The 13,249-nt window shown below is 53.5% G+C and overlaps 1 long non-coding RNA gene across 1 annotated transcript in view; it reads right to left on the reverse strand.

Moving 5' to 3' along the window:
- Nucleotides 1-2,683: 2,683 nt before the first annotated feature.
- LOC122241042 overlaps nucleotides 2,684-13,249 on the reverse strand; it is a 37,643-nt gene continuing 27,077 nt past the window's right edge. Inside the window, exons 4-5 of the long non-coding RNA XR_006220972.1 lie at nucleotides 8,404-8,462; nucleotides 2,684-2,793 (exon numbers count right to left, since the gene is read on the reverse strand). This is a non-coding gene — a long non-coding RNA (uncharacterized LOC122241042). The remainder of the gene's footprint in view (nucleotides 2,794-8,403; nucleotides 8,463-13,249) is intronic.

Consider the following 13,249-nt stretch of genomic DNA (forward strand, 5'->3'; position numbering starts at 1 on the left):
TAATGAATAAATTGGGCTGTGAACTCTTCGGGGAAGTCCTGAGCTTCTGGAAAGCTCCTACCTAAAGCACACAAGGAGCTGGGGCCCCGTTATTTCTAACAGCAGGCTGGAAATCTGGCTCTAGGAGCTGCCTCGGATGTCGGGGGTGGGGGTGGGGGGATGGGTGTGCTGCTCCCACCACAATCAGAATAACTCGTTTTTGCCTCTTTTATCTACCGCGGTTCCATGAACATTTTTGTTTAAAGAAAAAAGGGATAGCCTTGTTTTTTGAATATCTACAAGTCACAAATGTAGACTTAAAATAAGAAAGACATCATGCTATTTTTATTAGACTTTTTTTGCAAAGCCAAAGCAGTGACGCCCTTCAAGATGCTGTTCCCTTTAAGATCTCACAAACGGAGTCTGCAAATATCTTCTCCACTGTTGTGCGTGAAGAACGTTTCACGAACCAACGAATGTGCTGATTCCAGAGCCTGAGGTAGGAGGTTGGACCAGAGAGGCTCTATCATGTTTAACTGGTGTCTCTTTCTCTCTCCTCTGCTTTCATCTGAGGCTGGCGGGATGGGCGTAATGCCGCCCAGATAGAAAGCAAAAGATAAAGCAGATGGGGACAAAATAGGGCCAGAGGCGGCCTAGAGGAAATCTGCTGTCTGCAGACAGTGGAACAGGCTGGAAGGTGCCAGCAATGACAAGGGGGGTGCAGGGGGCTGGAGAGCAGGAAGCAAGCTCCAGTGCCAGGACCAGGGAGAGAGAACTGGCTTCTTCTTCCAGGTACAAATGGCGCCTGGTTTTCCCATCGTTATGCTCTCTGCTATGAGCGGTTTGAACCTCTCCAGAGTGATCCGTCCATCACATAACAGCTCAGATCAGATTTGCTTTCTGGATGCAAAACCCACAGCTACAACAGGAAGTGGCATCATTCACGGGACACGACAGTGTTCCCTTCTCTCCCTCTCTCCCTCTCTCTCTCTCTCTCTCTCTCTCTCTCTCTCAATCTCTCTCTCCCTGCCCTCCTGGTGGAGAGTGGTACTTACATGTGGGGCAAAATGCTCCAGGCACAAGACTCAGGACAAGATTGTAGGATTGGCCCCTGGACTTGCTGAACTTTACAAAGCGGTGCATTCAGGGCCGCAAACGGAACACGAGCAGCTTCTCTGAGCTCAGCTCCAGCCCCGCCATGACGGCAGGTGTTGTAGACTCCAGATGGGGGCTGTAGGTCTGCGAAGGCCAGCGCCTGCTCCCCGGGGAGAGAGCGCCTAGCTAACTGCCAAGCCTCATCACCACATGAGCATCATCCTTTGGAGTCCTGATAAAATGAGACAGGACAGTAATGACCAGCAGGCAGAGAGGCACATACTGGAAGCACACACTGGATTCCCGTTGGGAAAATGCTAGAAGGCTGCCCTTTAAAAAAAAAAAATCTCACACAAAAAATTTCCTGTGCTAACTGTCCAAGACCTCAGCTCTTTCTGAGTAACCTGGGTACCATTTAATCCATTCACCCCAGCTCATCAAGGATCTACCTGCATGAGTCATACCTATGGAAGCCCAGCCTCAACGAGGCGGCCCCAGGAACAGGCTGTTCGCTGCCTGGCTGGGTGGCCTATTGCAACTTTGAAGAGCTCAGACTTTTAGAAGCTCCTTTCTTTTATCAGTTGAAAACCTATTTCTCCACAATGTCAATTCTGCCCTCAAGGTCACACAGAGAAATGAGTTTTTTCCCATTCATAGAAATATCTATCCAACATCCAAAGGCAGCTACCGTGCCAACTACTCAACTTTTCCACTCCAGCATAAACACTGCTTGTTGCTTCAACCCTCTTCAGAATCTGTTTAGATTTATAAATGATGGTTTTACATGTGTGACCAAACATTAAAGGCATCCCAAGTAAGTCTAACCAGTATGGAATACAGTGAGCCTGTGAGTTCCCAGATTCTGGCCACCCAAATGCTTTCTGGTCTGGAGAGTTTCTAGAATCTGCCTGTCTCCCCATTTTGAAATTGGAATGTGTCCTTATCTCTGATTCTCTGGAGCCTCCCGCATTCCCCACGATTCCTCGCGTTACCAAGAGCTGTCTATGTGCCAGGATGTGATTGGGTAAGAGCCGGAGACACGAATCTGCTCCAGCGAGGCTCTAGAGGGTTCTTCCTGCCCAATTCAAAGCGTCGTGCACAGGTCCATTGTTCTTCAGATCAACTCTATCAGGACAAATGTGTTACTTGCTCATTTTACTGGTGATAAAAGCAAGGCCCAGAGGCATAAGTGACTTCCAGGGGCCCAAGGCCACTTGGTGAAGGGTCCTCAATCTTACCCGAAACCTTCAAGCCCCTGCACCCCACCCTGAACCTCATCCCTAGAAAGAATGACTCTTCACCCTTCTGGAAGGCACCTCCCATGCGGCAGCTGCAGAGACCAGAGGCTGCTGTCCATCACCGTCTCCACCCGCAGATGGGGAGGGTACCAAAGGCACTGCCACCGAGGGAACACTTGGAGGCTGCAGATAAGGACTGAGCCTGAGGCTTGAAGAAGTGCCTTTTGTTCTCTGACTCCTCCCGCGCCCTCGGACCTCTTACTCCATGCCCAGGAAATCTCACTCCTCCTGACACAGGGGACACATTTACTTCCTCTTGATAACAGAATCCTAAAGGCAGCCCCCAGTCTGTCCCTCCCGGTGCCAGCACGGAGGCAGAGACCTCTGGTGACAAATGAGTCGTGCGTGGAGCCTCAAAAGAGGCCCGAAGGTGGCAGGAGCCGGAACTTTCCAGTGACTTTTATGTTCCCTTTCCGAAAGGCTGTAAAGAAAACAAGACATAAAATGCCTCCCCTGTATAATTTGCTGGTTTATAGGTGGTTTCATCACTTTTTTTAAATGGCTATCCCAAGTGATCTTTATGTTCCCCTTATGGCGGGTACTGCACGCCCTGAGAAAGCTGAGGGAGCGGAGGAAGTCGGGCGGCCCCGGAACAGGTGCTCACCACCTCCCCCGCCCGTTCTGTGGCCCGGCAGCGATGGGTGGCGGGGCGCGGGCCGGCCTCGCAGACCTGCCATCTGGGGATGCTTGCACCCTGCCACCCCCAAAGGGAAGGTGAGCGGGCTCCCCCGAATTTGAATTTACAGCTGAAAGGACCATGCTATAGAGATATAAAGAGAGATGGAGGTAGAGGCGGAACATGCCCCAGCCCGCCTCCCCTCTACGCCTGATGTGGTGAGACCATGCCCCAGCCCGCCTCCCCTCTACGCCTGATGTGGTGAGACCATGCCCCAGCCCGCCTCCCCTCTACGCCTGATGTGGTGAGACCATGCCCCAGCCCGCCTCCCCTCTACGCCTGATGTGGTGAGACCATGCCCCAGCCCGCCTCCCCTCTACGCCTGATGTGGTGAGACCATGCCCCAGCCCGCCTCCCCTCTACGTCTGATGTGGTGAGACCATGCCCCAGGCCGCCTCCCCTCTACGTCTGATGTGGTGAGACCATGCCCCAGCCTGCCTCCCTTCTACACCTGGTGTGAGACAGCCCTGATCACACCTTCCTGCCTCATCCATCCAGCACCTAGTGACCTGCTCCTTTGTGCTCATGGAAACCTGCCATTCTCTGGTTGATTTTGTGCTCCCTTGCACATTTATTTTTTTCATAATTATGAAATCATCTAAAAACTTTACTAGAATGTGCTTTAAATATTTAAGCCACCAGTGCAGGCATTTGTTGATCGCTATTTATATTTATATAAATTTATTAAATTTAACTTAATTTATTTTTAATATAAATCAGAGTGAATTAAGAGACATTTATTAAATGTTAAAGAATGTGTTAAATGTCGAACTATTAAATTATTCTCACGTGTGACATAATTACAAGCCCACAGCAGTTTGCAAAAACAACACACAGGTTCCAACAGACCTTGACCCCAGTTCCCTCCGATGACAACAACACAACCATAGTAGAAAACCCGATGCAGAAAATTAACACTGCTGTGATCTACAGGCATGAGAAGATTTCACCGGCTTCTCCATACGCTCGTGTGTGTGTCTGTGTGTGTGAAGGAGAGTATATGTCTGCATATGAGTGTGTGTGTGTGCATATACGTGCGTGCATCTGTGCGCGTGCGTGTCCCTGTGCATGCGTGTGTGTCTGTGTCTCTCTGTGTGCGTATACGTGGTTCTACACAATTTCACCACATGCGCAGACCCCTGTGGCCACCACAGTGCAGATACAGGACAGTTCCGTCACCATAAAGACCCTCACCTGTGACACCTGTTCATCATCGTGGGTGTGTTCACGCAGACACCCAGGAGGACCTGCTCCCCTGTCAGTGTCCACGGCACAGCCAGCCTCCCGTGGCACCTCCACGGAGCAGAAGCCCAACGTGTGTGCTGGATGAATGACTCCACCCACAGAACGCCTCAACAGCCTTGGACGTGAATGAATCTACACATAACCCCAGCGAACCAGGCTTCCTCCCAAGACTACTCAGCACGAGATGAGGCGAGGGGGATGAAGGCTGATGCTAGACTCCTCGGACCCCTGAGCGGACCCCAGAAACCCACCTGCGCCACCCCACCCCTCACCACCCGCTGCTCCAGTGATGCGAGACCCTCTCAGGTACGGGTGGTTACGATGACCTCCAAGTGATCCACCCCCCTGAGGGCCTCTCAGCTCTTGAAGGACGGCAGGGACAAGAATCCTCCACTGTCGACATGGGGTTGGAGGACCCCCATGTCCCCACGTTCCTCAATCAGGCAACTCAGGCAATTTCTTCCTCCCTTTCCTTCAAAGGTATCCTGGGAGTTCACATCAAGGTAACACCGCCCAGACCACAGTGCCGGAGAAGCCCCGTGTGACAGCCCCCAGGCCCTTTCTGGGCTCCGCAAAAACATAGCCCACTCAGTGTGGCCCTGGGCAGGACTCCGGGGCCCCTGTCTCCAAGCCCTCGGTTCCTTTTGCCTCCTTCTCGAACCTGCCTGGGGCCCCAGCTCATGCCCCTCCCCCCAGGGCCCCCCATGGCACCCGGGACAATGGAGTTCACGGCTCTTCTCTGTGGCTAGTCGGTGGTTTCCGGTCCCCACGGCCGCCGTGTCCATGGTAACAGCAGCTCTCAGCCTTCCCCACCTCAGTAATCCCTTCCAGTTCCAGACTGCAAAGGGAACAGAGACCACTGGCCTCTCCAGGGCCTCAAACATCCCCTGAGATCACAGGACTGGAGAGCTGCCAGTGTGATACAGAGCGTAAAATGCACACATCAGACACTGTCAGAAAGAAATCTGTTCTCCAGGTAGACAGGAGGGGAAGGATATGCTTGCATTTTAAGAAATACAGTGAAAGCAATGCAGCAGGGGCCCCATCCGTGGGCAGGGACTGGCCATTTGCGACCTCATCATCCCTAAGGAGTCTGAACAGGTCTGGGCCCTGATTCCATTTCTGCAAGGCCCCTTCATGCCATCTGTAGGTGCTGGAGCTGAGACAGAGAAAGACCCAAGAGCCCAAGGCATCGGTGGGGGTTACTGGGTCGGTGACAGTCACTTTATCAGTGAGGGTTGCTGCATCTGTTGGTTAAGCTATGCCCCCCAGACAGGGCCAGAGGGATACCGCTGACCCACAGCTCCACGCTTCCTTATGGACTCCAATCATGCACCTATGATTCCAGAAGCCTCTTGAGAGCTGAGACCATGTTTGCAGCCCCATCACTTAGCCCCACGCTTGGCACACGGAATACCTACAGTTAACAATACGGTATCACGTGTCTTAAAATACATTAAGGGGGAGGGCCCCTGGGGGGCTCAGTCAGTTGAGCATCCGACTCTTGATTTCAGTACCCAAGTCATGATCCCAGGGTTGTGGGATCGAGCCCTGCATTAGCTCTGCACTGAGCATAGAGCCGGCTTGGGATTCTCTCTCTCTCTCTGCCCCTCTCCCCCACCCGCACTCTCTCTGTGTCAATAAAATAAAACAAAATAAAGTAAAATAAAATAAAATAAAATAAAATAAAATAAAATAAAATAAAAATAAGGGGCACATGGATGGATCAGTGGGTTGAGCATCCAACTCTTGGTTTCAGCTCAGGTCATGATCTCATGATTCAGAAGATCGAGCCCCACATCAGGCTCTGAACTGACAGCTCAGAGCCTGCTTAAGATTCTCTCTCTCTCTCTCTCTCTCTCTCTCTCTCTCTCTCTTAAAATAAACTTTAAAACGCATATAGGGGCGCCTGGGTGGCTCAGTCGGTTAAGCGTCCGACTTCAGCTCAGGTCACGATCTCGTGGTATGTGGGTTCGAGCCCCGCGTCGGGCTCTGTGCTGACTGCTCACAGCCTGGAGCCTGTTTCAGATTCTGTGTCTCCCTCTCTCTCTGACCCTCCCCCGTTCATGCTCTGTCTTTCTCTGTCTCAAAAACAAATAAATATTAAACAAAATTTTTTAAAAAAACGCATACGTACATAAATAAATAAAATACATTAAGAGGGTAAACCTCATGTTATATTCTTTTCAAAACCATACACACACCAAAGAACACAAGGACACTTTGGGAGGTGATGGATAGACAGGTTTAGCACCTTGATAGCATCACAGGTGTTGGCATGTGTCCAAACACATCAACATGTGTATCCTAATAGTGGGCAGATTTTTGTATATCACATATACCTCACCAAAGCTAAAAAAGAGAGTATTCTCGAAGCGCAGTTGTCAAATGAATGAAAGAATTAGTAGGTCAACCCAATTAGTGGGCTGATCTGCTGATGGCTGGGACTAAAATAAACCCTCGTGGCTATTTTGTGGACATTTAGGGTCTCTCCTGCTGCCCCTTCCTCTGTCACCTTCCCACTCATTCCCAGAGCTGCGAATCTCCAGCTCCTGTGGGAGGGACGTACTGCCTCCCCAGGACACTCACTCCATCCGGGGAACACTAACCATCATAAGGCCATTCTTTACGTTAAGCCAAACCTACCGCATTAAGACTCAAAGCTGCTAAAGTTCAAGGAAGACATAATTGTGTCATTTGATTCGCTCACCAGAGAGCAGGTCAGACAGAAAGGTTACGGCGCTCTCAAAAATATTCCGACAACATTTTTTTCTAATTTTAATGCTATCATTTCGCCTTTTCAGAGAAAGGATTTCTATTTATCAGCAATGAATAAATGCTTCTGAAATCTGGGATTACCGACGCTGACCTTTCCTTTATCGGCAGGTACTAAAATGAATGGGCGAATGACAGAAATGTAATTTGAGGGCTACAAGATTTATGAGGAGGCAGTGCACTGAGGGGGAAAGTGGCGATGATTTGAGAAGGGACCGGGAGGAGAAAGGAAACTCCACAATGGTTTTCCTGGACTGGAGGCTTTGGAAATGACGGTGGCGGCATTCACGGCAGAGAGCAGAGACTCTCCCTAACGTGCTTCGGATAAGAAAGCAGGTGCACGCGAGCGACTCCGCTGTAGAGCCACCATGGGGATCAACTGAGAAGACCCCATAAAACGTGCAGCTCTGTGCCTGACAGGGGCGCCACTCGGCCGACACTGGATGTCCTCACTGTCGTCATCCCCCAGCCGCAGCAATGGCAGCCGGAAGCCCAGGGTGGGCCCTGCGTGCTGCCTACCACCCACTCCTTCCTCTCAAAATCCTGCAGCCACCCGACTGCAGAGCCAGGCTTCCCTCTTCTTGCCACTTTTGCACCTGTCAGTATCAGGGGCTGAACTGCGTCCCCCCCGGAAGGATTTGTCCAAATCCTAACCCCCGACCCCCGTGTGTGCGCCTCTATAGAGAAATAGGGTCTTTGCAGATGCCATCAAGTTGCAGTGAGGTTGTACTCGATGAGGTTGGGCCCCAATCCAATGATGGGTGTGCCTGTGAGAAGGGGGAGGCTTGCACACCGACAGAGACACCACAGGGGGAGGAGGCCCTGTGAGGACGGAGGGGGCCGGTGGTGCCTCCGCCAGCCCAGGAACACCGGCGACAACAGAAGCGGGAAAAGGGAGGAGGATCCTCCCCGGGGACCGTCCGGTAGAGGATGACTCTGCCCACACTTTGATGTCAAACTTCTGACCTCCGGAACCGTGAGAAAACACATCCCTGTCCACGGTTATTTGTTACGACAGCCCTAAGACAGAAACGCAATCGGCTCATTCAGTCCGTGTGCCCGGGCATCTACTGCGTGCCAGGCACTGTGTTCGCTGGGGGCCGAGGGGGCGGGCAGCAGGGGAGTGCTCCCAGACCCCACAGCGAGGGCAGGAAGCAAACCCACAAGTATCCGTGTGATTTGGGATCAGTCCTGTGAGAAGCACAAGCCAGGCTGAGAGAGTAGAGCGGGGCCTGACTGACGGACTTTCGTCCAGAACGCTGAACCGACGCCCAGGTAGGCGAACGCAGGTGGGGCAGGTGGAGGCCGCCCAGCCGCGTCAGGAGCACAACTTACGTCCTGAGAAAAATCCCTTTTCTCGTTCCTTGTAGTAAATCACTGAGAGTCCTCTTAGCCTGCAAAGAAACACAGAAGGTAGTGGGTTCCCCGCAAGGGGCCTGACCTCAGGAGGGGATGTTCAGGATGTGCCCCGAGATGCTTACATTTGCCACGAGGGTCCCGGGTTCAAACAACTGTCCACTTGGGGCTGGGCTTTGACCGACACAGAAGCAGCCTCGAGATATAACAAGGCACGTTCTCACCAGAGAGCTCAAAGCCCCTTCCCGGGACCCAGAAAACCAAACAAGGCCCCGTGGTGAGTGCTGTCCTTTGTCTGTTATTTCAGAATCCAAGTGCACGTGCCTCCAAGGGCGTCCTGGGGACCCCAGCTGACCGACAGCTGGCCCAGCCCACCAGAAAACGACTCCCCCACCCCGACACCTCCTGGGGCTCAGCGGCAGCTAAGACATTTCCCCTGGGCAAGTCACATCCAGGGGGAAATCATTTCTAACTTGCAGGGTGAAGTTCACTATTGAAAACATTTGTTTTGATGGGCATCGGAAGCTCTGCAAAAATGAGCTAACGTATCTCACATCAGGGGATGATAACGGACGTGCCAGAGAACCTCCCCCCGCACACACGGCTCCCGGGGGCAAGTGGGAGACGCCCCAGGTGGAGGCCACGGGAGCAGGACCACAGGCTGGTCGCCCCCGCACACAGCTCCCGCAGAACACGAGGGCACGGGCTCTGCACCACGGGCCCCCATCTGCCATCTGAGCCAGCTTCTCCTGTCACCGCTGTAACAAGCTTAACGAAGCAAATTGCTGGAAGGCTTGTGATCTGGAGTAGAGTTTCTCAGGGCTCATTTAAATATCGCATGTCAGGAAAGGGATTTCACCTCCCAGATGCTTGTTAAAGCTCGTGGCCATGCTCTTATCTGGCTAGTTTGTCTGTTTCTGTTCAGATTTCCCTTCTTCTCAGCTGGGACCTCAGCCAACGTCTCGTCGGTCCGGGTGGCTCTGCTCCAGAGGCCCAGACGAGGGTCTCAGGGGATGGGAGGAGGTGTTCGACCCTCAGCCAGGACGGGGGTGGTCAGGAGTAAGATGCGCTGCCTAGGGGAACACATTCCAGACTCACAAGTCTTCGTGGGGTTCCTGCTCGGGGTTGGGAGTGCTCCACGGGCCTGCAGACAGAGCAGTAAACAGAGCACACGGGTCCCCATCCTTCTGTGAAGTACCCCTGGGGAGGGAAGGAACAGAGCCCCACGCTTCACGTGGAAACCCTTTAAAATTAAAGGAAAGAGGGGTGCCTGGGGGGGCTCAGCCGCTTAAGCGTTTTGCTTCGGCTCAGGTCACGATCTCACAGTTTATGAATCCAAGCCCTGCATCAGGCTCTGCGCTGACAGCTCAGAGTCAGGACCCTGCTTCGGATTCTGTGTCTCCCTCTCTCTCCGCCCCTCCCCTGCTTGCACCATATTTTTCCTCCCTCTCTCTCTCAAATATGAATAGACATTTTAAAAAATAGTAAAAATAAAAAGAAATTAAATTAAATTAAAGGAAAGAGACCTGGTTATTTGCATATGGCAAACCGCATAGTAAAGTGTGAGCAGCAGCCTCTCGGCCGCTGAGCCTGGAGAACAGTCTTCAACCAGGAAGGCCCTTAGGCGGGGGTTTGTCACCGAGAAGCGTGGCTGGTTTTGTCGCCGATTTTGAACAGGTGATATACGCACAGGGGTTCCAAAGGAACCGAAGGTTAAACGTGACGAGGAGATTTCTCGTGCGTTACTCTAGACAAGTTGTGCCCCGTACGCACATAAGGGTGCACACGTGTCCCTTCTCAGCACAAGCAGCACATCTGAGCACACGGCGTGTGTGCTGTGTAGCTTTCTCGGGGTAGGCCCTGAAGACCGTACCGGGCGCATGTGCCCAGCTCCGCCTCCTTCTTCAAAGGCTCCAGAGGGTTCCACTGCAAGGACGCACCCTAACGGATGCATCCAGCCCCTGCTGGTGGACATTCGGATCTTTCCATTTCTTTTCTCCAGTGGATATTCTCACACACACGTCTTTGTGCACGTGTGCAAATATGTCTGTAAGATCAAACCCCGTGCTTGGACGTGATGAAGCAAAGGCTGTGTGCATCGTAAGTTTGGACAGATGTCAGTAAATTGTCCTCCCCTCAAAAAAGGTTATTCCAATTTACATTCCCACCACAAAAACGACTGTCTGCTTACCGTCTTTGTCAATCCAATAGATTAAAACATGCTCGTTCCAAAGAGGTTTCATACTACGGATGAGGTCACTCGCTTTTTGTACGCGTAAGAGCCACAGCTGTTTCCTCTGCTGTGAGATGTGTCCTTGGACAACGGCTTGAGGAAGTCCAGATTCCTGGACCACCCTCCTTCCCTCGGCCACCGCTGCCAGCCCAGGTGTCATACCCTGCCCCGTCACCACCTGCCTTCCTGCTTCCAGGAACTGTGGGGCACATTTTGAAAGTGAATTGGAACCACTTGTGTTGTGATGAATGTGTGCCCTCCTTAACACAGCCGACAGTGTACTGGCGACTTTCAGGGCCAGAGTTTGAGCCAAGGGTTCTGGAGAGGTCACAGGAGCCAGCTGGAGGAGGGAGGGCAAGGAGAGAGGTGCCGAGCCCCCCCCCCCTCCGCCACGTGCAGGTCCCGCTGTAAGACCGCTCCCCCCAGAGTGCTGCCCACCCAGCTCGGGGCTGGCTCCTGGGCCGTGTGTCCCGGGATGCATAGCTGTGCCCTGCTGACTCCCCTCACTGATGCATCCGGCCTCACAGAGCCCCCCTGCTGCTCCAGGACCTCCTCCAGCCCCGAGAACCACAGCGGGAAACAGCAATGTCCCTGCCTCCTGGGGCCTCTGACCCAGTGAGAGGATGCTGTGGCCCCCGAAGCACTGACCTCGCATGAGCCCTCAGTCTAACCGTGCAGAGTGGGCATCATTTGCAAACGCAAATTGGGCTGCAGACCTTGATAAGACAGTGTGAAGAGGAGGAGAAGGGGGCAGGTCCACGCTGGTCGGGAGGCACTGGTGTAAAGGCGGCCCCGGCCAGCTGGGAAAGATGGACAGGGCAGCCCAGGGGCCGCTGGGGACCAGCATGGCCCACGGGAGCGGCACACCCAGTGGAGCTCCACGGCTTACAGGGTGGAGTCGGGAAGAGGAGGAGGCTTAGAGATTAGCAGGCTGCTACAGGAGCCCCAAACAGGAGGGATGAAGGTTCTGGTCGAGCAGAAGTGGGAAAGCTTGATGGAGGGGCTGGACCAGGAGACAGACGAAGACAGAATCAACAAGATGGCGGGTGGGGGATGAGCTAGAGCTGGAAGGTGTGAGGTGTGTGAAGCCTCTAACCCGGCCCAGAAAGAGTCTGACCTTTGCCTTCGGCTCCTGGGAGGTGACCCCTAAGATAAGAATGTTCTTGACTATGTGGGGGCCTTGGCCACCAGGTGGTCTAATGATGTGCTTTAGGGTGGCAGCTCTGGGTTGGGGGGTATCAGCTCAACCTCACCAGGGGCCGGAGCCCAAAGTCAACCACATGGGTGACCAATCAGGTCTAGTTCACTGGGTGGACCTCAAAAGGGACACTGGGCACCAAGGTTCAGGAGAGCTTCATGGGTCAGCAATACCCCATGTCTTACAGTTACACATCATGTCTCGCCTGGGAGGATTTAGCGCTATCCACACCTCCAATGGAAGCTTCTGGAACTTCGCTGGACTTGGGCCCACGCGTCCCTTCCCTGGGCTGATTTTGATCTGCATCTTTTTGCTGTTATAAAGCATATCCAAGAATAGAACAGCTTTTAGAGACGCCTGCCAGGCCCAACGAGCTACCGAACGTCAGACGTGAGGGTGGTCTTAGGGACTGTCCCTGACATCACAGTGTGCAGCCCAAAAGGTCCCAACCCAAAAGGTCCAAGCCTGGGAGCTGGAAGGAGCTTGTTGGCACAGAGCGGCTGAGACGGCAGCAGTGAGGTCACTTGGGGACGTGGTGAGTCTGAGTGCCTGTGGAGCATCCTGGGAAAGAAGGCTGGAGGTGGGGGGGGGCGGGGGGGAGGGAGACGGGCAAAGAGGGTGCCACTCAGCCTCCACCCATCAGCCATGGGAAGTCAGGACCTCCGGGACCTAGGCCGCGCACAGGGATTGGCCTGGGAGCGGACGCACATGCGGGGCTCTCGGTGTGCACACCGACGGACAAGCGGCAACTGCATCAACGTGTGCTCACCCATACAAGTGCAAGAAAAGGATGAGGCGACAGGCAGGCCCAGTGACCACGAGGACGGCGCCTTGGAGGAAGCGGCTATTTGACTCACAGCCGGACCAGCCAGGTGAGGAGCAGGGCTCGAGAATCCAAGGCCTCCCCGAAGTGGCTCCGCGAAGGCTCTGGGGCAAGGAGGGCTTGGAACGCTCACGCAGCGGACTGATCCGTGTTCTCGGGGCCCGGCAAACAAATGTGTCCGGGACGGACCGGATAGTAAACGTGTTAGACTTTACAGGACACGCCGTGTCTGTTGCAATTAACCAAATCTGCCCTCGCAGCTTAAAAGCCAGCTGGAGACCACACGCTGATGAATGGAACAGGCTGCGTTCCAATAAAACTTTATTTACAAAAACCAATGGGTCAGATCTGGGCCTACGGCTGTAATTTGTCAATCCCTGGTCTAAGGTTACGAAGCTCGTGAGAAGCCTTTTGCCGGGACCTCCCGTGAGTTTATCCGAACTGCTTCTTCCCCGCGCCCTGTCCGCCCTGGCTGGAACCCTCCGGACACAACCTAGTTCCATCCACCTCCCTTTCCGCGGATGGCCTGACCGGTTCAGGGAGGACTCAGGTATCGGTCTCCCTTCCTCTG

The sequence above is a fragment of the Panthera tigris genome, chromosome C1, assembly GCF_018350195.1.
Source record: "Panthera tigris isolate Pti1 chromosome C1, P.tigris_Pti1_mat1.1, whole genome shotgun sequence".
In the NCBI taxonomy this organism is placed as follows: Eukaryota; Metazoa; Chordata; class Mammalia; order Carnivora; family Felidae; genus Panthera; species Panthera tigris.